Source organism: Lepidothrix coronata, unplaced genomic scaffold (assembly GCF_001604755.1).
Source record: "Lepidothrix coronata isolate B3197 unplaced genomic scaffold, Lepidothrix_coronata-1.0 Scaffold92, whole genome shotgun sequence".
Classification (NCBI taxonomy): domain Eukaryota; kingdom Metazoa; phylum Chordata; class Aves; order Passeriformes; family Pipridae; genus Lepidothrix; species Lepidothrix coronata.
Window position 1 is genome coordinate 1,454,915 of NW_016690272.1, and position 21,795 is coordinate 1,476,709.

At 41.5% G+C, this 21,795-nt stretch overlaps 1 long non-coding RNA gene across 2 annotated transcripts in view; it reads left to right on the forward strand.

Annotated features, from left to right (window-relative positions):
* Positions 1-4,406: 4,406 nt before the first annotated feature.
* The window catches only part of LOC108500685, a 260,908-nt gene continuing 243,519 nt past the window's right edge, over positions 4,407-21,795 (forward strand). For both annotated transcript variants that reach the window (XR_001875955.1, XR_001875956.1), the window contains exons 1-3: positions 4,407-5,041; positions 5,347-5,466; positions 5,598-5,898. This is a non-coding gene — a long non-coding RNA (uncharacterized LOC108500685). The remainder of the gene's footprint in view (positions 5,042-5,346; positions 5,467-5,597; positions 5,899-21,795) is intronic.

Below are 21,795 nucleotides of genomic sequence, written 5' to 3' on the forward strand. Positions count from 1 at the left end.
TTTCGGTGATAAATAATGCATCGGGGTGATAACTGCCCACATTATTGTGTCACTTTGACATGACTCAGCACTTGCTCCGGCCCGGCGTTTCTTTAATGCCCCCACTGGCTGCTGAACTTCAAGCCAGGTGTAAGGGCTGGTTGTATTTTAAAGGTCCTCTTGCACTGTGGTGAAAAGCTAAAGTTTGTTCATCTTAGGCAGTGATGGATTTTGAACAATAGGAAAACTCCCCCAACTTTTCTCGCTGCGCCATTCCCAAAGGTGTTCCATTGGGAATGAGAGTTAAATACCCTGCACATTTTTCCAGTGCTCCTTGGTGGTGGAATCTCTGCCACACACCTTCTCTTGTGTCCTTAGCAGCACATCAGAACTACCAGTTGTATGCTCACACCAATTGGCAAGATGCCTTTGCAGAGCTTGGGCCTAATGCTGCAAATCCTACTGGGATCCTCTAAAAGCAGAAACTTCTCCTTGTGGGAATTACAATTAAATCTCAACGGATTGTGCTTTTGTGACTGTTGCATTATTGTAGCCAATAGATAATTATTATTTATCAGTAGGGGGGGAAAAAAAGGACTGGGTAGGAAAATTATAGCTATGATAATTAGTTTTTTGATGACATTAAGCAATTAATATAATTTTATGTTTTCCATTTAGAAATTTAGGCAAGGTCGCCTTTGTTTTCATTTCTGTTCCAATGTTTGAGTCAGTTTAGTCCTTCAGAGAGGGTTGGTTTGGGTGCTGTGGAAGGTGCCACCACAACCAGGCAGCCGGGGGATGATGCTGAAAAGAAATTGCACTGCATTTCCCTCCCTCTTCCCCAAGTATATCCTTGTTCTGAATGACATGAGTCAGCTTTGGAGCCCTGTTGCCCCCTTTGTTTGCACCCTGATGAACTGAGAGGGAGGGAAAAAAAACCCCAACAAAAGCCCTGAGAAGGGATTATACTGGAAGAAACTTTGCTCGCTTGTACTCCTGACTACACAGGCATGTCTCCTTAGTGGAGCTTGGATCATGGGAAGGGGGAAGAGCTGATCTCTTCCCACCTCATCTCCAGGGCTGCATTTTGGCTTACTCCCAAGGGAAGGATTAATGTCATGGCCACAAGATGTGCAGCGAGGCAAAGTGGGCTTTTTAGAACTGTGTCCTTTGGGTTTGGACATTTTATTCCAGATCTGAAGAAAAAAAAAAAAAAAAAAGGCTTATCTGACCTAAGACCACCCTGAAATGAAAATGCTGTAAAAGGAACAGCTTTATGGGGGATCCATCTCCCTCAGTGTCCTGTTTCCAGTGGTCACAGTCGAGGGAAAGAAATTAGTGTGGAGCAAACGTATCATGGTCCTTTCCCAAATTACCCCCTCAGCCTCCAGAAACCTGCCTGAGGAGAGTGACCTTAGTGACTCAATTCATAGCCATGCCTCTGTTTTCCTTCCATTACTGTCTCCAGTTTCTATTTTAACCATTGAAGCATTGGCATTCCCACAGTTCTGCAAGGAGTTGATGTGCAGCTTGTTCACACACTGTGGGAACCATCTCCTTTTGGGTTTGGATTTTCTTTTTTTTTTTCTTTTTTTTGATCAAACAGTTGCAAATTTCATTTGATGCCTTCTGGATCTTTTTAAAAAGGAAGGAAGCAGCTGTTTCCTTCGTGCTTTGATGCTGCCTCCATGCCACTCATAGTTTTACAAACCTGCTCTGCATCCCACAGCAGTCAGGCTGTTCCCAGGCTGGAGGGCCACAGCCAAGGAAATAGGGCAGGGAGAGACCTGGAGCTTTGTCCATGCAAACCGAGTCTCTTCCAGGATGAATTAGTTTACAAAAAGGTTCTGAAAGATCTCAAAAGACCTTTGTCATCACTTAATGAACTAGAAGAGCATCCTTTCCTCCAGTCTTAAACCCACACTATGCTTTCCTGCTTTTCTTCTCTGAGAGGACACACACTCTTAAAAAGTTAACACTGAGGTAGTGGCAGTAGATTGCACATAACAGAGGGATGGTGAGGAAAATTAGGTTTGTCTTGTCAGTTGTGATTTTAATATTCCTGTTCTTGTCTCAGAAGATTTCTTGTTTCTTCTTATTTTCCATATTTAAAGAGCATAAGGCAGCAGTGCTCTCTATTGGCATTGCCTTTTGCCAACCATCTTTGAAAAGCAAAACTATAACCAGATTTACTTTTGACAGCAAAGAATATTTTGGCCCATTTTACTGCCTGCAGAATGCCTGGAAAGCTTTAAATTAATGGCAATGAATGAAGAGAAAAGGAAATCGAAGAGCCATTTATTCCCTTAGAAAGAGACCTATTTCCCCTCACATTTCTATATTTTCTACCTGCTTTGGCTGAGAAAACATTTTAAAATGTTACAAGCACCAAGAATATCCCTATCCTTTTACAGTGTGCATCTGAACACAATTAACTGGACGTTTCTCTTCACTGTTCCACGTACGCTAAAACTTTGAGTTTCAGTAATTAAACTGGCGGTACAATCTCGGGTCATATTATGCTATATTATCCTTTTAACTTTATTGTGATTGATTTGTGTCAGCTTTAACTATACTCACTAGGAAGTCAATAAATAAAGATCAATGGGGTTTTATTTCTCCTGGTTCTTTATTAGAAAGAATGGATTGGTTAAATAACACAAGTAATAGTGATGACATGGTTTCCCTCAGCATTTTCTACTCTGAAACAGGTGAAATACTTTTCAAAATTTCATTGAACAACCATACTTGTGTTTTCTTGTTATTGGCTATTTCTCTATAGTTGGTGCTTTAAACTCCTCAGACTTATAGAAACACAAACACAGATGTTCTCCCTGCATAGACCTTCCCACTGCTTTGCTCTGAGGAGGAACTCTTGCTACCAGGATGAATCTCTAGTACCATGTCCGTTTATCTCCTTATTTCCCAAATGGGTATCTGTTGATCTCATTGAATGGGACTTGTGCCTCTGGACAGCAGGGATGTACCCCTTGCAAAAAAAAGGGAATGCTTCTGAACTCCTGATCATCTCCTGCTGGCTGGATTTTGAGCTGCAAAATGCAGCTGAGTCCTTTCTTTGGAACAGAGAAAACTGACCCTATGAACTGTGAAATGACAGTCTTGGTTTGATTTTACACCTGCTTGTGGTCTCTTGAGTGACCACAGAGATCTGTGATAGCATTGTGCCTTAGCAGATTTGTGTTGGAAGAGCTTCTCCAACAGGAAAAATTATCCAGGGAATACCAAAAGTGAAATCTGGAGCCACCCAGAAGCTGAGTATGTTAGGGACAATTTAGGATCAGAACCCCTGTGCTAACACAGCCTGTTGAGCTCCCATTGACAGCAGTGTGAGATCTCTGCTTTAGCAGAAAAGCACAGTGAAGCTCAGATCCATCAGGCAGTTTTGAGAGGGAAATTCTATCCCCACAGAGCATGAACAGTAACATACTAATGCAAAATTCACTAGGAAGTAGGTCGAAGTGTCAGAGCAGTTATTATCAGTAACCTGTTTCTCATAAAAACATAGTGAAGGGAAAACCATCTTGTTCTTAAGATTTATAGCAACTTGACTCCCCATGACAAGTGATGGAAAGCTTCCCTGCCATGCATATTACACTTTGGGTGGTGACCCCTCAGAATATATCTCCATTTAAGTCCTTCAGTACTGTGCTGGATGGAAACCAAGTGGCCAGATGCTCTAAGCTGCTTTTTTCATTAAAATCTTTCATCTGGACATTTAGCTCAAAGTGCATTCACAAGATTACTGGAGTGCCCTGTCCTTGAATAGGAATCCAAGCTTTGGAAAGGATCAAAAATCAAGTCTCTGCTAAGAACAGCAAGTACATTCCCAAGGCACAGCATTATGTGTCCTGAGGAGCAGCAGTGGGTTTCTTTGCCTCACTGCATCCATTCAGAACTCTAAGTTCTGACATCTAAACTAAGCAGCTTTTAGAAATAACTTGTATCTATTTGCCAATGGGTTTATGATCCATGTTTATACAGGCTATAAATCCTTTTCAGAAATTATATAGAGGTGCCCTGCTTTCCTTTTCTGAGCTGTTTGTTTTTGCTGTTACTTTACTTATTATTTTTTGTGTCCAGAATGCTCCTGGACTGCTCATCTCCCCGGAGTAGGTTCTGTTCAGCCACCTCAGGTATGTGTTGAGTGGGAGTTGGACTCAATGATCCTTGTGGGTCCCTTCCACCTCATCATATTCTGTGATCCTGTGATTCTGTAAAACAGAGGTTGTGTGGCACAGTTGGCTTTGAGAACACACATCTCTTGATAGCGTTACAGGCCAGAGATAGTCTGTGCCGCTCAGAGCAGGCTCCAGCCTTGGAATGTTTGCGTTTGGGGCACAAACAACAGCCTTTCCTGGTGGTAATTGCTGCTCAGAGGCCCTGCTGTCAGTGTCCGTGATGACATTTTTTGTCTGAGGCAACCTTGGGGCGTGGAGCAGGGGAACGGCCGCCATTTTGTGTCTGGGGAAACCAAAGGGAGTGGAGCAGGGGAACAGCTACCATTTTGTGGCATGGCCGCCATTTTGTGGAACGGCCGCCATTTTGTGTCTGGGGAAACCAAGGGGAATGGAATGGGGGAATGGCTGCCAGTTTTGTTTGTCTGGGGGAACCAAGGGGCGTGGAGTGGGGGAATGGCCACCATTTTTTGTTAGGGGAAACCAAGGGGAATTGAGTGGGGGAATGGCAGCTACTTTTTGTTTGTCTGGGGAAACCACAGGGCATGGAGCTGGTGAAGCGGCTGCCATTTTGTGATGGGGAAACCACAGGGTGTGGAGTGGGGGATCAGCCACCATTTTGTATTGGGGAAAACCAAGGGGAGCGCAGCTGGGGAATGGCTGCCATTTTGTGTCTGGGAAAACTACAGGGCTTGGAGTGGGGGAACAGCCACCATTTTGTTTGTCTGGGGAAACCATGGGGTGTGGAGTGGGGGAACAGCTGCCATTTTGTGGAACGGCTGCCATTTTGTTTCTGCGGAAACCATGGAGCGAGGGACTTTGCGGAGATGTGAAGGGCTTTTTAGGGGGATGGGGGGAGTTAAAAGGTATTTTGGGGGGAGGTTGTGGGGTGTAAAGAGGAGTTTGAGGGTGGGAGCTCCCCCAAATCCATGAACCCCCTTAAATTCAGGGGACACCCCACAGTTAAGGAGGACCCCAAAAAACCCCAGGTTGGGGGAAATAAAGGGGGTGTCAGGAGAGTTTGGGGAGGGGCCCTAGGGTGGGATGAACCCCCTCTGCCACCCAGTCTCCGCTGGATGGGCAGAATTTTGGGTTCCCCCCCCAAACTCACAAATTTTGGGTGTTTTGTTAAAAAAAAAACAAACCACAAAACAAGTTTCTCCCTGTGCAGCCAGGTTTGGCGGATCCCTTTCCTCATGTCTCCAGCTCCCGGAACTGTCCGTGTTTCCTCCCCACATGCCATCCATCACTCTGGTCCCAGTGCACTTCTTTTATGTTTTCTGATGCAAAGGTAACCCCAGCCTGTATTAGGTCTGTGATTTCCCTCTGCTCCCTTATTGTGCATAATCTTCTCCTTCTTCTTTTTGCCCACTGGGAGGTTTCTCCTGGGTGTGCAGCATCTAAAATCTCCATTCTGTACAGGTGGAACTGCTGGACTTGATGTTGGCACACCAGAGACTCTTGATCTGAGCTTCTCTCAGTTTGAAAGCTGTTCTTCTATGCCTGCCTGGCACACAGGGAGCCCCTTTCCAGCATATGCCACCTCAGCCTCAGGTGCTGGCACAGCCTGAATCTTCATCTCAACTTCGTGGACTCCTCGTTAATCTCTTAAGGTTGGAAAAAGAAGTTTCTGAAGTTTATTAAAAAACCCTCTGAATTAATTCTGCCTTTGTGTGGTCAGCCTGTGAGTCTGGAGCACACCTGCACCAAGGAGCAAATTAAGGTAATTCTTAATCGAGGCATAAAAATGTAATACTCAAATCTTAGAGCAACAAAATTACTGCTTTTAAAACCTTAATCTATTTTACTTCTATTATTGAAGCAAAACTGTAAAGACACAATATAGATTAATTCTATGATTTTTTACAGCCACAATTTTATTATAAGTTTTTATATTTTAATAGATAAGGAAGTTATTTAAATTCTGTGGGCCTTGTAGCCTTCATTCAGGGAAGTCTCCTTTTGCCAGGGAAGTCTCCTTTTTACTCTGTTGAGTAAAATCTACAGCCCTGAGCTTTTGTTGGGACAAATACACATTTTTCATTTTTACTTCTGCTCTGATGTATTTTAGTAGAAAAAGCTGAGCCACACAGGCAGGTGATCTGAGAATGAAGATTACAGCAATGCTTTGGGTAATATGTTGTACTAATTTCAGTTTGGACAGTCTTCCCTTGGAAAGGTTTGGGAGTGGAATAGTTCTGGGAAATTCTCTAGCCTGCAATATATACATTTTGCCCTTTTTTCAATATGTGAGGTTCTTCCATTCCTGTTGTTCTTTGGTCTAATTGAGGCCAACAAACTGGTCATCAGTCACACTTGGTTACCCAGCTGTGAAATCTGATGAGATACTTGGGAACCACACATGGCCTGCTTGGTAGTTTATGATCAATTAGTTTGTTTTTTAAATACTTTTTACCTGATGCTTGGAAAAGGTGGAATAAAGCAAAAAAAAATATAATTTCCAGGATTCCTAAGGGGAGGGGGAACAATTTTTTTTCCCCCCCAAGTTATGTACATGAATAAAAATTAGTAATTCAGCGAATCACTGGAATACGGGATCTTTGGAGTTCACTTTCTCCCAGCCCATCTTCACATTCCCTTTATTTCCCTGCTGGTGCCCATTCCCTACCCAGAGCCTCGCAAGTCCATTTCCAATCTCCTTTTCTCATTTGCTCAGCAAGTAATACTTTTAAGAAAACTGAGATGCACATTCAAATACATTAACATGTTCTTCAAGCAGTTTTAAGTTTTATTTCCTTTTGTTATTCATGGTTTCAGGCAGAGGCTTTGGCCAAAGTCCTGATTTCTCGTCCTCAAAAAAGACCACTTTTCCTATTTATTTATAGTTTGGAACCTATAATTTATTTTCATGATCTATCACAAAGACAAGCAGCAGTATGAGTTTTAAAGCTGTGGCAAATACTTACTAATTTTAATATTGTTATAATTTAATGAACTGTTTTGATTATAATATGTTGGAAAAAAGTCTCCAAAGTTTCCTGAGTGCTTTTTTACTCTCTGTATTTTCAGTGTGTTCACTGCTGCACAGGTACAGGACTCTAAGTTCTGAATTGCAAGTGTTTTGTAATGTTCTGTTGATAACAATGGAAACAATTTTCCATTCAACTCTTGGTTGTTATTATATTTTTGTTACACTTATAGATTGGCAAGTGAAGGGGTTTCTTTATATCCTTTCCCCCTAAATTTTACCTATTTTCTTCTGAAGATTATTTTAATATTTCTCTTTTTATTTGCTGTTTAAAAAACTAGATAGTAGGGGATTTTTTTTCCAAAGCGGGAGAGAATTACTGGATTTATATCTTTCCCAGAGTCAACGAAAAATTTCCTGTGAGAAAAAAATGAGTTGTCTAGGGGAAAAAAAATCTTGCTAAGCAAAATCCTGCACCTCTCTTTCCTTTCCTAGGTATGCTGTATTAAACTGCATGTGGAATGCCTTTTTTACTAATTTCTGTTATTTTTCATCCTATAGAGAGACTTATATCTTCCAGAATTCACCCCGAGTTTATAGGAATGCTGAGTTGTCATGCAGGAGTTTTACCTCACACTGGGGAGATATTAGTTGATAACATCCACCTTGTTTAGATTTATTGCTTTAGCATATTTCATGCTAAAAATATTTTTTTTTTTTACCATCTGCTAAGATTAGCACTGGAGTGGTAATAAATTCACTTACCCTGTTACTGTGGTGTAGTTTGGAACCATCTTACACCGCGCTCGGCCTAATTGAAAATAGGATAAGATAAATGATGCACTTTGAATTTCTCCCTCAGATGTACCATTGTTCATTACTTCAACGAGGGATGAGCACATCTGATTGTAATTTCAATTGTTAAGTAAAACAAAAGTTTCCATGGTGAAAGTATGGTACCAACAGCTGTAATTGTCTAAGGGTTACTCGTGAAAATCTCAATATTGTTTTAGTAATAAATGCGGGATTGTTTTGCATTTACACACTTGTTTATCCTCAAACCCTAATGGGAAAGGGGTGAAGTCAAAAAACATGCTCAGGAATTCAGGCACCGCGTGGAATACGATAGCTGGGCTTAAAATGTCTGTGCTTAAAGAAACATCTGCATATTAAAATAGAGGATATTTCAATAGTGATTCCTGCTGCAAAAAAAAATCCACCCAACTAAACAGCACAGTTTGTGCCACCACTTTATTGATTGTGATTGGATTGGACAGTGTTTATAAAATAATAATACAGTTTGGTTTGGCTTCTGGGCTCTCACAGGATATACCCAGCACTGATGTCTCTGACATTTACCGTGCAAATGCTTCAAACAACAGCATCTTTGTAAAAGTGGGGCTTTTCCCTATTCTTTTCTATTAATATAAAACATAAATAGTAAAGTACTAAAGAAAAATACACGAGTGGAAGGTGCTGACTACTGATACAAGGCAAGTGGTGTGGGAAGAAACAAGAGTAGGTACAAGCCATTCCATCTGCCTCCTATTTCTGCCAGTTTAATTTGTGGTCTCATAATTTCGTTTTTTAAAGTTTATAAATATTTCTTTTTTGTGTTCCATGGTCAGATGATCATACTTTCCTTTATAGCATTTGAAATATAGTCTGCAAATTACATTTTTTGCTTCAAAGTTTACTGTGAGTTTAAGATGAATATTAGTAGATAAAATATTTACAAAAGTAGATACTGATGATGCAAGGGAAATAAGTGAAAACACAGGAGAAATTATATAATTCTGGGTCTTTTTCTTTAGATAGAAGTGTGATTTTTGTCTTGATGATGTCTGGTTTTAACATTATGGCAATGTAAGGCCATCTCCTATTTAATTCATTCATGAAATTAATTCGATTGACTTGCTTGAATAAATAAGGTCAGCAAACCTCTATCCATAAGTAATCCACAAATCTGACTTTTTCTTTTAAAGTATTAGAATAACTTCAGGGCTGTGTAGAAGTGGACAAGGGGGAATGGTTTCAAACTGAGAGTAGGCTTAGATTGAATATTGGGAAGAGATTCCTCCCTGTGAGGGTGGGGAGGCCCTGGCACGGGTTGCCCAGAGAAGCTGTGGCTGCCCCTGGATCCCTGGAAGTGTCCAAGGCCAGGTTGGACGGGGCTTGGAGCAACCTGGGCTAGTGGAAGGTGTCCCTGCCCATAGCAGGGGGTGGCACTGGGTGGGCTTTAGGGTCACATCCAACCCAAACCATTCTGTGATTCTGTGATTTTATGATTTTACTCACAAAGCCTTTTTCATCCTTTGAGTAAAGTCGTACTCAAAGACCACAACAAATACTCAGCTCTGGTATTTTCATCTCTTTTTTCATAACAAACCCTTTGACTGATGCCCAAGCTCTGACTGTGTTTATCTCAGGGAAAGCCCCCCCCTTGGCTTCAGTGGGCATTTTGCCCAGCTCCCGCCTCTCAGCCGTGGCTGGTGTTTTCCCAGCCAAGTTGTAAAGCCCTGGAAACATGGGTTGGTGATGGAAGCACTGGCAGCACCTTGAGGGGAGGGATCCGAGTGGCTGTGCTCTCACACCGCCACCATTCCCAGTGTCTGTTACCGAAATTGGTGTTGTATCTAAAACAATTGCTGTTATTAACAGGTTAAGCTGCTGGGATGTTAAAATAAAGGCTGCCCAGCTTTAGTGCATTTTGTTGTAATCATCTCCCAGATGCCTTGTCGGAAATCAATTCAAGTTCAAAACTGGCTGGAATTGGGAGGTCAAGGCTTCTGCAGACTAAATATTTTATCTTCTGCTCATGTCTGGAGCTTTTAAAGCTGTGTATTGGGGGCTCTTTTCTCGTATCCCATCTGGACAAAGATGATTGGCTTTGCCATTTTGCCCAGGTTAGGACAAGGTTAAAATCAATTATAATCAATTATTAAGAGTCTTCTGTGACTGCAAAGCTTAAAAGGGGATTTTTAAAGTTGCTCAGTTCTGAAACCAGAATATCTTAGCTGCTAGTGTAGATGTCATTATTCTGGGGTATCACATTTAAATCCTATCTGCACCAGTAATAAATACACAGAATTCCCTCATCTTCTTCTTGTCCTGTGTGTTTTGGAAGAAATTTCTAAAAATGAAGCCAGAGCTGTAGGGAGGACAGTTTCATTGTGTTACAAAATCTAGCTGTCATCTCCAGGTATCTAAATGAGAGGGAGCTGTTTATGATTTGGTGAACCAGGTGGTTTTTTTCTCCCCAGAAATGTATTCAGCTTCCTCTGGTCTTCAGAACTCAAATGCTAATTTTCTAGTATGTTTGGGGAACTCCATGCTTTTATCTTAAAATACAATAGTGTTTATGTATTATAATCCACTCTGCCTGATGTGCTTGAATATACAGGATCGTGTCCTCTCCCTGGGAGTGAATCAGTGGTTTTGTTTGGAATAACTTTTGATGTTTGGTGCCATTCTTCCCATGCAAATCACATTCCACATTCTTCTCACAGCTACTGAGTGAATGAGTGAGCACGTCTCTTTGTCCCTCAGCACCATTGTTCCGTTGCTTTTGAACATAATATTTATACTTTCAATTTACATTTAAGAAAATTAGGAATAAAGAATCAGAGCCTGAATTTTGGAGGAAGACAAGTTGAGGAGGGAAGAAGGATGTGCTGCAGAATATTAAGATTTGCACACAAGAAATATGTGTTTAGCTGTTTAATTCTGAATTAATTAATTATTTTTAAGGAGGCTGTCAGAGCGATGCTACTCAGCTCAGTGACCTCAGTTGCCTATTTTTAATTTTAGGGTAATTTTGCTGCTTTTTGTTTTAGGGAGTGAAATTCTACTTTTAAGAAAAGTATAACATATAAATGCATATCATACACCATCATATATTGTAATATATAGGACAGCCTGCAACTCAGTTAATCTGGCTGAAAACCATACATTAGTATGTGTTATCTCATGGCTGAATTTATCCTTGCTTGCCACGTCCCAGTCCAAGGGGAAAGTGGATTTGGTTACCAGAAGACTTCGACTCTGAGCTGGTTTCCAGCCCAGCGGAATTGCCTGGGATTTGTAAGACAGGCCAGGATCTTCAAACCTTCTCTGAGCTTCACACATTTTATCTGTTACTTTGCTTTTCCTTGGCATCTGCATTTCATGCTCAGAGACAAGCCATGGTTTGTAGGTAGATGTGTTTTAAAACTTAAGCAAAGGATGTTCCTGCACAGCTCGTGTCCCAAGGCCTCCGGAGGGCTCCGGTTCCTACGGAATTTCCAGGTTGCTGCCAGAAGCACAGTTGACCTGATTCTCCTCTCTGTGTGGTTTGAGAAATGTCATATATTTCAGTTGTCATTGGTGCATGTGTTCCTGAATCTGGAATATTTTAAGAGGAATCAGGATCTGGCATAAAGATCAGCAACAACAGAACTGGATTGGCCCCTTGGTGACATAAGATGCACAGCTTCAGGTTTTTAGCATGGTTTTGAGATTCTTAATAATATGGGGAAAAGACCAAGTAACTGTAGGATTATAAAAATGCTCAGACTCTCAAAAATTTGTAAATGTTTTCATGAACATAAGAATTGAGAAATATTTCTGTAAAATGCTCGTTTTTAAGGTGATACAATACTCACTTTGCCAAGGATTTTGTAGTGAACGTGAGGTTTGAAAAACATGTACAGAGGCACTGTCCTGAAAAACAGATCCCTAATGAAACCCAGGAAAAGTAGAATAAATTAACGTTGATTTTCTTTCTTTATACCTCATCTCCACATAAAAACACTGGGTATTCCACAGGTCTTAAGGAAAATTGTAACTTTTCTCTGGGGGTGACATTCAGAATCTCTTGTCACCCAAAAATAGCTTGTCACCTCCTTCCAAGGATTGATATGTTTATTATCAAAACAGGTTAGCTTGCTCGTGAACCATCAGAAAAAGTCATTAAACTTAAATATTTCTGTGCACACTCATGGCCAGAAATTTTCATTTATTATTATTATTTTATTTATTTAACTGGGAGGTGTTAATGTCCATTAACAGAGTAGTACTGGGCCACTATGATAATCCTATACTTGTTCTGCTTGTTTTACATTGAGATTCATAAGGGTGCAAAAAGCATTTTAATTGGAGTTTACCTACTAATGATATTTGCAAAAGCCAGTTATTAATAGCTTATAAAGTGAATCAGGCTCCTTTTTTTTTTCTTATCCTAGTAATTTATGTCACATAGAGGATTATATCCCTTCTCAATTTCGTTTCCATGTGATAAACCAAGAAGTATAAAATATAATTTGCACTGAGTCTGTGCCTGGCTGCACAACAACTATGTGCCAAAATGCATCAAAAGGCCCTTCCTTTTCAGGGAACACCCCCAAACCTGACATTTCAGTGGCCTTTTGGACTGGGGGTACTTAGGAAAGGTAATAAGGAACGTTCTTGGCCAGTCTTTGGAAGTGCAGTGTTTTTATTGGAGGCAGGAACCCCCTTTCCCTCTCCTTGGAAGGTTGAGGGGAACCTCTCGTTTGGCTGATGAACGTGGCACCGACTGCCTGAATAGTTCAAAGAGAGATGAAAAGTTCCTATTTCTCCTGCACAGGGAAAATCCAAGTCTGGAGACAGCATGTGTTTCTCATTTCCATGCACTTTTATTTCAGTTATTTAGATGGATGGAGGCATCAAGCCAGATTTTCCCCAACAACAACAAAGGTCCTACACTGTCCAAACACACGACATTCCTGAACCCACTGGTCATGCCACCGAAAAAAGGTTTAAAGATTCAGCATGGTCTGTTTAAACAAAATAGCTGTGCTATTCATTTCTCCCCTGCACATAGGCACCAGTGTTTATATTGCTGGAGTTAAGTTTTAAAGTGAGCAGAAAATGTTGGTACAAAGCTCAAGCCCTGCACTTCCCCAGAAAAGGAGGGATGTTTGCCATGCTCAGGACGGAGAGAATGAACCCAGTTCCTTATCAGAGCATTTAAATTGCCATTAGCAGGAAATTAATATTTTCTCCTTCAGTTTGCCTTCTCTTTTTGCCTTTTGCACTTCATTGGTCACTGCTGGTTTTGGTTATTATGTCAGTGCTAAATCCAAGCCAAGCCTGGTGCTTTCCTTACTGACTCAAACCAGAACATTGGGAAAAGGTCAGGAAGTCTCCAAGCAAGTAGGGAGCCCATTTTGGGAAATCTGGATCCACAGCTCTGTTTGTGCTTTGTTTTGCCATGAAACCAGGTAGTTGCCAGCAGAGAATGGATGGATGAAACGCCAGCATTTGTGATTCATGCAGATTTTGCAAAGCCTTTGGAATCACAGATAACATTCCTTGGCCTTTCGTTCTGGCACTCAGATTTTGTCCTGATTCAGAGTTCCAGCCCTGGCTCACCCAGAGCATCCATGGAGAGAGGGGTTCTTGCAGGTGGGAGTTTGCCTTCAGCTTGATGTTCTGAGGGGAAGGGAAAGGTTTCAACAGGGAAAGGTTTCAGCAGGTTTCTCTCTTGCTACAGAACAATACAACTGGACAATGGGAAATGCCAGAGAGTAGCTGCTGGGCTGCAAACCTTATGAGAAACTTTGTAGCTCTCTCTTTTTTGGGCAAATGGAGTGTTTTTCTTAGTTTTCCTTAGAAGCTTAAACCTATAATGTGTTTTCTTTCCTTCCCCCCCTCCCATGTGGGCTGACTGGTTTACCATTACTGGGTTGCTCATGCATACTGGCCTATTGGCTTGGAATATTTAGGAGAGACAAAAAGGAGCTAAGTCTTGTTTCCTTGGGAAAACAACTCAGACTTTATAGAGATTTGCATAGATTTTGTAAATACGTGGCAGATTAAGAGGATATATTATCATCCCCATTGCTTAGATTTTGAGCCTGTGAACTTAAACACAAGAACACTTGGTGAACAATTTAATCTATTTTCTGTAAAAGTGCTATTTAAAAGTTCTAAAACGGTACCTGCCCTTCTCTCTCACAGGGTTTGTATTTGTCGATGTTTCCATGCAGATTTCTCACAATTAGTCCAAGTCCTGACAGCAAACTCCGACTATACCCACGTGACACTCCCAGCTTTCCCTGTCTGCCCTTCTCCTGTTGCTTCCTTCCACAAAAGTACTTTTGTGTCACTAAGTGGTAAAATTCAGAGCAAGATCAAGGCTTTAATTTTGAAGGTGTTTTGGTGTCTGCAAATGCAGATAGTTGCATGATAGGTGGTAAAAAAACCGAAATAAGCACCTACTTACTGCTGATTTCGGAGTAAGTTGGGTAGTTTTGAAACTACAGTAGGCCCCAGGAGGCTCCTTTCTCCTGAGCCCCCGTGCACAGCACTTCCTATTGTTTGGGTGGCTCTCAAGACAAAGCCAATCAGACAGAAAAGACAGCATTAAGGCCTGAGAGGAGCCCCAACTATCTGAATGTGGCTGATTCAGATCTGGCATGTAAATGTGCTCCCAAGTGACTTTTCTAGGTTCAGTCACACTTTGATCTTTAACTCTCATCTTCTTTGTGATGTAGCTATTTCAATTTCATTAATTAGACCAATAGTAATTCCTCCTCCTTCAGTAAAATAAATAAGCAAAAATAAACTATCAAACCTTCTGCTGGATTCACACCTGGCTGTTTAAAATACTCACAAAATCACACAAGGCAGGAAGTAATTGCATTATATTAAACTGATACCCACAGTCTTTCAACAAGTTTCTCTGTTTCCATGTAAAACATTTTTATAAATGTATTGAAACTCCTTTGTCTCTGCTCAAAGCTTTCTCCCAACTCAGTTAAATTCTGTGTGAACACCTCCCTTCATCATATCTGTTATATTTTATATCAACACCCTTTTATGAAACTTGTTCTTTATCTGGCACCCTGAGACAAGCCAGTCTTCAGGTTTCTGGAGTGAGCTCATAATGGGAGCTCTACTGTGTTTAGTATTTCCTTATTTCATATATTTGAAAGCATGAGAGCTCTTAGGAAGAAAGTGGTTTCACAGTCATGTTCTTATTGAAAGTATAGACTGCATTTTTAATGTGGAAGACTGAAACAACATCTTCTGTAATCACAAGTTCATAAACTGCATTTACATTTTGTTTCTCTAATACAAATCCCTAATACAAAGTTTCACATGAATGCAGGGGGACAAATTGTCTGGCACGAGAAGAAACAGAGGGGTTTGGAATAATGATGTGTTGGGCAGAGAGGGAGCAACCATGGAAGAGCCAGATAAGTCATTTGGGCAGCAGGAATGAGAGTGGTGCATCTCAGGTGTGAGAAGATGGGGTCCCACAACAGCTCTGTGTGTGGTCAGTGGGGCTGCCCAACTCTGAGAAAACAGAGGTAGTATTTCTGTAAAATCTTGACCACCCACATGTACGTGGAGTGGATTTCATCACAGTGTAAATAAGAATATGCAAATGCCGAGTTCTTGTCCAAACCCACTTGATCCTGACCAAACACGTCGTCTTTCATGGGCATGTGTGGTCCAGACAATGTCTCTGCCCAAATGCTGGGCAGAGACATTGGGCCCAATTGCTTTTTCGTGTCCTAGAGGTTATTAAGGCTGGGGCTCAGTGACCTTGCCTTGAGAGTGAGGCTGCCAAGAGCATCTGGAGGCTCATCCAGGGCAACCAGGCTGAGCACAGAGCTGTGAACATCCTCAGCCGTGTCCTCTGCCATCATTTCATCACCAGCCTGAGCAGCTGGTGCAGTCTGACATACTGCAGCCTTCTCCCACCATCTGCAGTGAGAAACACATCTCTCACTGACCTAAATATTCCCTGCAATGCCTTCAGTCAGTCCCTCCCCAGGACCCAGAAGTGAGTCTCTGTAACTAAGTCTCTGCCCATCAAAGACAAAGACTTCATTTACCCTTTTTCTTCACAGTCCTCATCCTCACATGGTTGAGTCCTCCTGTAGCTGAGCCTGGTTTGATTCAACAACAGCAGGACAATGACAATGCAGCTGAGTTGTCCCACAGCATTGTATGTTTTCTAGGCAGAACGTTTCCTCTGCAATAATAGGTTTACTAGAAACAAAACTGAGTCATGTCACTGTAAATAAAATATTCTTGCTGCTCTTCTTTAAAAGAAGTCATAGGAAATGTGAGCAAACCTGAGGGCATTGTGTCTGTTCTTTTCATAAAATCCAGTGCTGACATGGCTATTAAATATGGAATTATTTTATATTTACATGTGAGCACGTGTTATTGTTATAATAGACGTGTTATGGATATAAGTAATAGACAATAGGGTTTCTGATAAATTCCTATAAATGTGTATTTTTATTTCTTTTATGCCTTTTTTTTTTAAATTGTCATATTCTTAGTGGCATTCTTCCATCTCAGGAGGAGCTACAAACGTCCAGTTGTTCCAGTTGTTTTTTCTGAATAATTTTCAGGAATAGCACCGTGTTGTTGGTGACAGGAGGATATCTTACTTTGAATTTTTAGTGGTGATAATGCCAGTAATAGCAGGCAGATGCTGCAATGTCAGAGTCTTTGTCCTGACCCTTGGAAACATCCTTAAAATCCGTGACATTTTTAGCTGCTGCTGACTTTCCTTGTTACTTTCCTTGCCACCTCTTAGTGGTTGGTTTGGTACATCTTCATCCAGGAAGGACACTGCTTCAAAGTCACCTTCAGCTGCCTGGCAGAGCTCTCCCTCTGCACTGATCATATTTACATTGATTAATATGTTGTGCTGAATAATGAACCATCCCAAAACTTTGTATAACTGGATTTCCTCTGCAAATGACAATGGCTCACTTAGACTTTAGACCTGGTTCTTTCAATGAGGCATCAAACTCTTCCTCCCTTTACACTCAGAAGAGTAAAGTCACTGATCTGAAAGCAGCACCTCCTGCAACACAGCCCAGATTTTGGATTTAAAACAGTGTTTGTGTTAGAAGAAAGGGACAAACTGCCTGAGGGAAGAGTTAAATGAAGGTATTGTAGCCAAGGCCCAGGTTGCTGTAGTTTCTTTCTTCTCCATGAAAGAGTGCAACTATCCATGTCCTCTGCTGAGCACAAAGCTGGTCATGTCCCCATCCTTTTTATCAACAGCAAATGACCATCCTCACAAGAATTATGAGTCCTTACCCTGGTCTTTAAACTACATATTTAGTTAGAAGGCACAAGGACATTTTTCATATTCTAACGCTCCACATGCACCAAAAAGGGAATTGCATCCCATTTGCCACCCTCTGTTCCCAGATGCATATTCTGACAACTAATGCTGTGTGTAACTGTATGAGGCCCCCTGCAAATAAGCACTGGGTGTTTTGGGTGAAACAAAAAACGTGTGTGAAGTTGTCACTGGGAAGACCAAATGGCCCAGTCCCCTGTTCAGCTGTGACTGGGATCCAGCAGCTCTGTGGCTCAAATATATATATATATGTATATAAAAAATCCTGATCACTGTATGTGTCCATCCAAAGCCTAAAAGGCCCTGTAACCAAGGGGTTATCTGTCTGCAAAGTGTTCTGTTATGTAGATCAGGTCTCTGTTTTCCTCTGTAATCTCACAAATGGAGCCCTTGGCTGGGGTTCAGGACGCTGGTCCTGCTGCTGTCCTGTAACAGGGTGGGAGAAAGGCAAATCCTTTCCCATCACACTTTCCCCACATTTTAAAAGCACTTCAGAAGTGTTTTGGGATCTGCCAGAGCGAGGTGTTGTTATTAAAGGTGTACAGGTGAAACCATCCATCTTGATTTTTCCCCTTATCCACTGGGGTGGGCAAATCAAATCTTTTGTCTCTTTGGGGGTGGGGGAAAGTATTTTTTACTAAATTTCACACCAGTGAGGAAATTATTTTCCTATTTCTGCTGTGTCTGGGATTCTGCTCGAGCTGATCTCGGCAAACAGGTAAAGATTTCAGCTCTGCACTGCTGCACTGCCTTCCTTCCCCCTAAAAATGAATTCACTGCAGAAACTTGTGTGCTGTGTGAATTTTTGTATGTTTACATGTTCTGTGTGAAGCATGGAGCAGCACCTTTGTCACACTAATTAGAAGTGCCTTAAAAAAAACCCAAATCCCCAAACCCAGCATCAGTACCTATGCAGAGGTTCTGGTGCTGTGGAACTGCTGCACCCCCTTTGTCTGGGTCGAGGGCATTGGAAATCTCGGGGGGTGAAATTCATCCTTTCTTGCCAGCTGGTAATCTGTGTTTCTGTCACCACCAAATTATTTTAAACCTTGCAAACTTTCCCACAGAGATGTTACTACATTTTGGACCATTTCACAGGTTGTGTGACAAAGAAGTTTTGCTGGTAAAGCAAACCCCAAATTCCAGCTGATAATTGTAGGAGGTCTAACAAAACATCAGTCCCCTGATGATCCTAATGCTGCTCCATGGTAATACTGTCCCTCTGCTTTTCATTGTGGACACGAAGCCTGGACCAATTATCATGTCCTCATACTGCAGCTTTTAAAGTACTTTTATTTTCTTCATTAATGTCTAGTTCATTAAACAAGGTTTTCAAGCTGCCAATAACAGGATTAATATTGACAATTTCATTAGAACCATAATTCCAGCACCCTCATGCCTCCCAAAGAGATCCAGTGTGGTCTGTGGTCACAACGTGTCCATCTCCAGTATAGTTGTGTTTACTGCTCCTCAGACTCAACCCCCTCATACTGAAGGGCCAAACCCACCAGTTTTTGTGGAAAGTGGCTGTGTTTCATCAGCCTCAAAAGTTTTTGGTGAATTATGAAACTATCAGCTGCCATCTGACTGTGTGCATGGCTGGAAAGATGCTTCACGTACAGGTGTCCTAAATTCATAATTGCAATTTATATATAGAGCAGGGCCCGGGCTGGCAGGTGAATACCAGGGAGCAGCACAGCTTGGGTGGGAGTTGTAAACATGCAAGGAACAGGTTGGTTAGGGATCAGCAGCTGTTTGGGTTGCCAGCTCCTTGGAACAGAGAATGTCTCTGCTGTGTTTGCCCAGACAGGCATTACATGTTGTTCTCTTACACCCCATAGCTTAGTTTGCATGTTCTCCTCTGCTTGCCATAATTCAGGATATTCTAAACCATAAACTCAAAGGGAACTCAGATAAGGTGTTCAGTTTCTAGGTTATTATTTATGTTATTGTTGGATTTACGGGCTCTGTTTGACAGGAGGCCTCTACTCTTGTGCAAGAATAACAGTGGAAAACATGAAAAGAAAAAATCCTCCCCTTCTGACCCCAAAGTCATCTCTCTGTGTCAACCTCATTTTCAGGGAGACTCTTTCAAACTTGGATTAGGACATAGTGATAGGAGGGTTATGCTTTTCTTTGAAGGCTGTTTGCATGTGAGATTTGGAAAGTTTGGATCTTCGCAAACAAGTTTCATGTGTTATTTAGCAGCACTTTTTTGGTGGTTTTGCTGGGAAAGATTTCAAGACTATTATGTAAAGCAGGAACAATCCAGCAAAGCAGATGAGAAATGGGTAAAATCCTGGCCCCAGTGATGGGGAAAGCACAGGCTGGAATCAAATCAGGTCCCTTCTGACCTAGAAGTGTATTTATTTGATGTTAGGAGATAACATCTCCAGCCATCAATGTGCTGTTTGTACTTGCTGGCAGGATAAAATTGGAATAGAAAGGAAGATCTTTAAGGAAAAAGTTGACAGCTCACGCAATATTTCTATTCAACATGGGGTAAATAAAATCAGAATAAATTTTGTTTTCCATAAATGCTCACTGCTTAAAGAATTGGGTTTTTTTTTCATTTAGGGTGGGTTTGCATTGGAGTTAAACAGGATCTTGTATCCAAGTGAGAGAGTTTGGGAGAAAAGCCCTAATTTCCAATTGTGCCAAGTGTTTTTAACTGAACGGTTTCTATCTCCAGTTATCCCATTAGGAGTGATGTTGTTTCAGGTTGATATTCTAGAAAGTTCTCCTTGGAAACCCTTATGGATCAAAGTCATTAAACTCCAAAAACGGGCCGTTAAATTTTGGGTGTCAGTTGGTTCAGGTGCTTTCAACAGGTGACCCTCGTTAGGGAGAGACCAATCCTGGCTCTGGGAGCAAATGGAAACACCTGGGCACGGGTGGGGCAGACTGGCCAGTGCTGGTTGGGCTGCCCAGTGTGCAGTTGGGATTTCCAGCTTTTCCCAAACTGGGATTGCTTATTTAAGTGTGCATCTAAGTTTAGTAGCTGTGTTTGCACACGTAATTAATTGTGATTTATTTAAAATCACTTTATAAGAGTTTTGTTCCTCAGTTTTTTTACAAATCAAAGTATGGTAGGTTGAATTTGATGTTCAGATTCCCGTCAGTTTTTTTGAGCTGGTTTTGAGTGAGTACCTGTAGTCAGGGAAAATCCCTTGTTTGCCACCAGTGGATCCATGTGTGGAGAAACAGAGGCTCTTTTCCAAGGGTAAGTTTATGTCTGATATGGAAGTTCTACAGGATTTTTTGTGGTGCATGTTTTTGAAAGATTTAAACTGGGTTTGGGTATGTCTATTTTGCTTTGTAAATGAAGTGCAATATCAGTAAAAGCCATTGTGGTAAATATGTATATTTTTGATGGAGGGGAAAAAAGATATTGCTAAGACATTAAAAGACAGCTTAATGCTAAGGAGGAGTTCTGTATTTCCACAACTGACTACAGATGTTAATTTGTTTTTCAGTGCTTTCAGAAGTTGTGTTTTAGCACTTGAACTGGAAAACAATTCCTTACTTAAGCTCATCTCTGTTCTTCCTTTGTATAAAATGCTAAATGGTGCTTTCAGATAAGGCAGTGCCTTGTTTTATAGAGGTTCTGTAGGACTGAGCAGAGAGATCCTGTTTAGGATTATAGCTGATGGAATCTGGGGAAGAGAGAAAGTTGCCAAGTTGTGAGTGTGGAGAAGGAGAGGGGAAAGGACTGATTGCAAGTCCTAAATTGGTCCCAGTCTCAGACTGCAAACTGGGGGCAAATGGGTGCTTTCTTTTGTCTCTTCTGTGGTGAATCATGGAAGATACAGTACAGAGGTGAAAACTGTGGGCCTTCTTAGCAAGGTATGTTGGAAGGAGAAAATCTCCTGGTCAAAATAATGGTGTGTGTCTAGTTTAGAAGGAATTAGTTTGTGAGAGGCACTTGAATAGTCTGAAAATAAAAAAGGTTACGAGGCAATTGTTCTTCTCCACATTCATGGAGTGTTGAACAAGAAATAATTGACTTGATTATTAGCAAGGTTGATTTTTAAAAAAAAAATTATTTTAGTGCAGATGTAAACTCTAACCATGGAGATGAGCTGCTGAGAGCACTGTGTAACCTTGCAATTAGAGGTGTTAAAATAACAGGCTGGAAAAACACCTGTTTAAAACTCATGCAGATACACCTGAACCTATGTCAGAGCCCAGGGATGGACTCTCTGACCTCTCCTGATCCTTTCCAGCTTTGTTGCTGTGGTTTTGCAAGTAGCCTCCTCCTTTGTAGTGGGGAAGTTAGAATGGAGACTGTTTTATTTGTTCACATAATCTTAATCCCTGGATTTATGGAAAGCAAATAAGATCCTGGCAGGAGCTTTTCAGTTGTTCTCAACATCACTTAATAGGTGACACCTGTGGGGGGCTGCAGGGGAAAGGAGAGGCCCCGTCGGGCCCAGGCGCCATTTTGTTGGGGCCCAGGCGCCATTTTGTTGGGGCCCAGGCGCCATTTTGTTGGGGCCCAGGCGCCATTTTGTTGGGGCCCAGGCGCCATTTTGTTGGGGCCCAGGCGC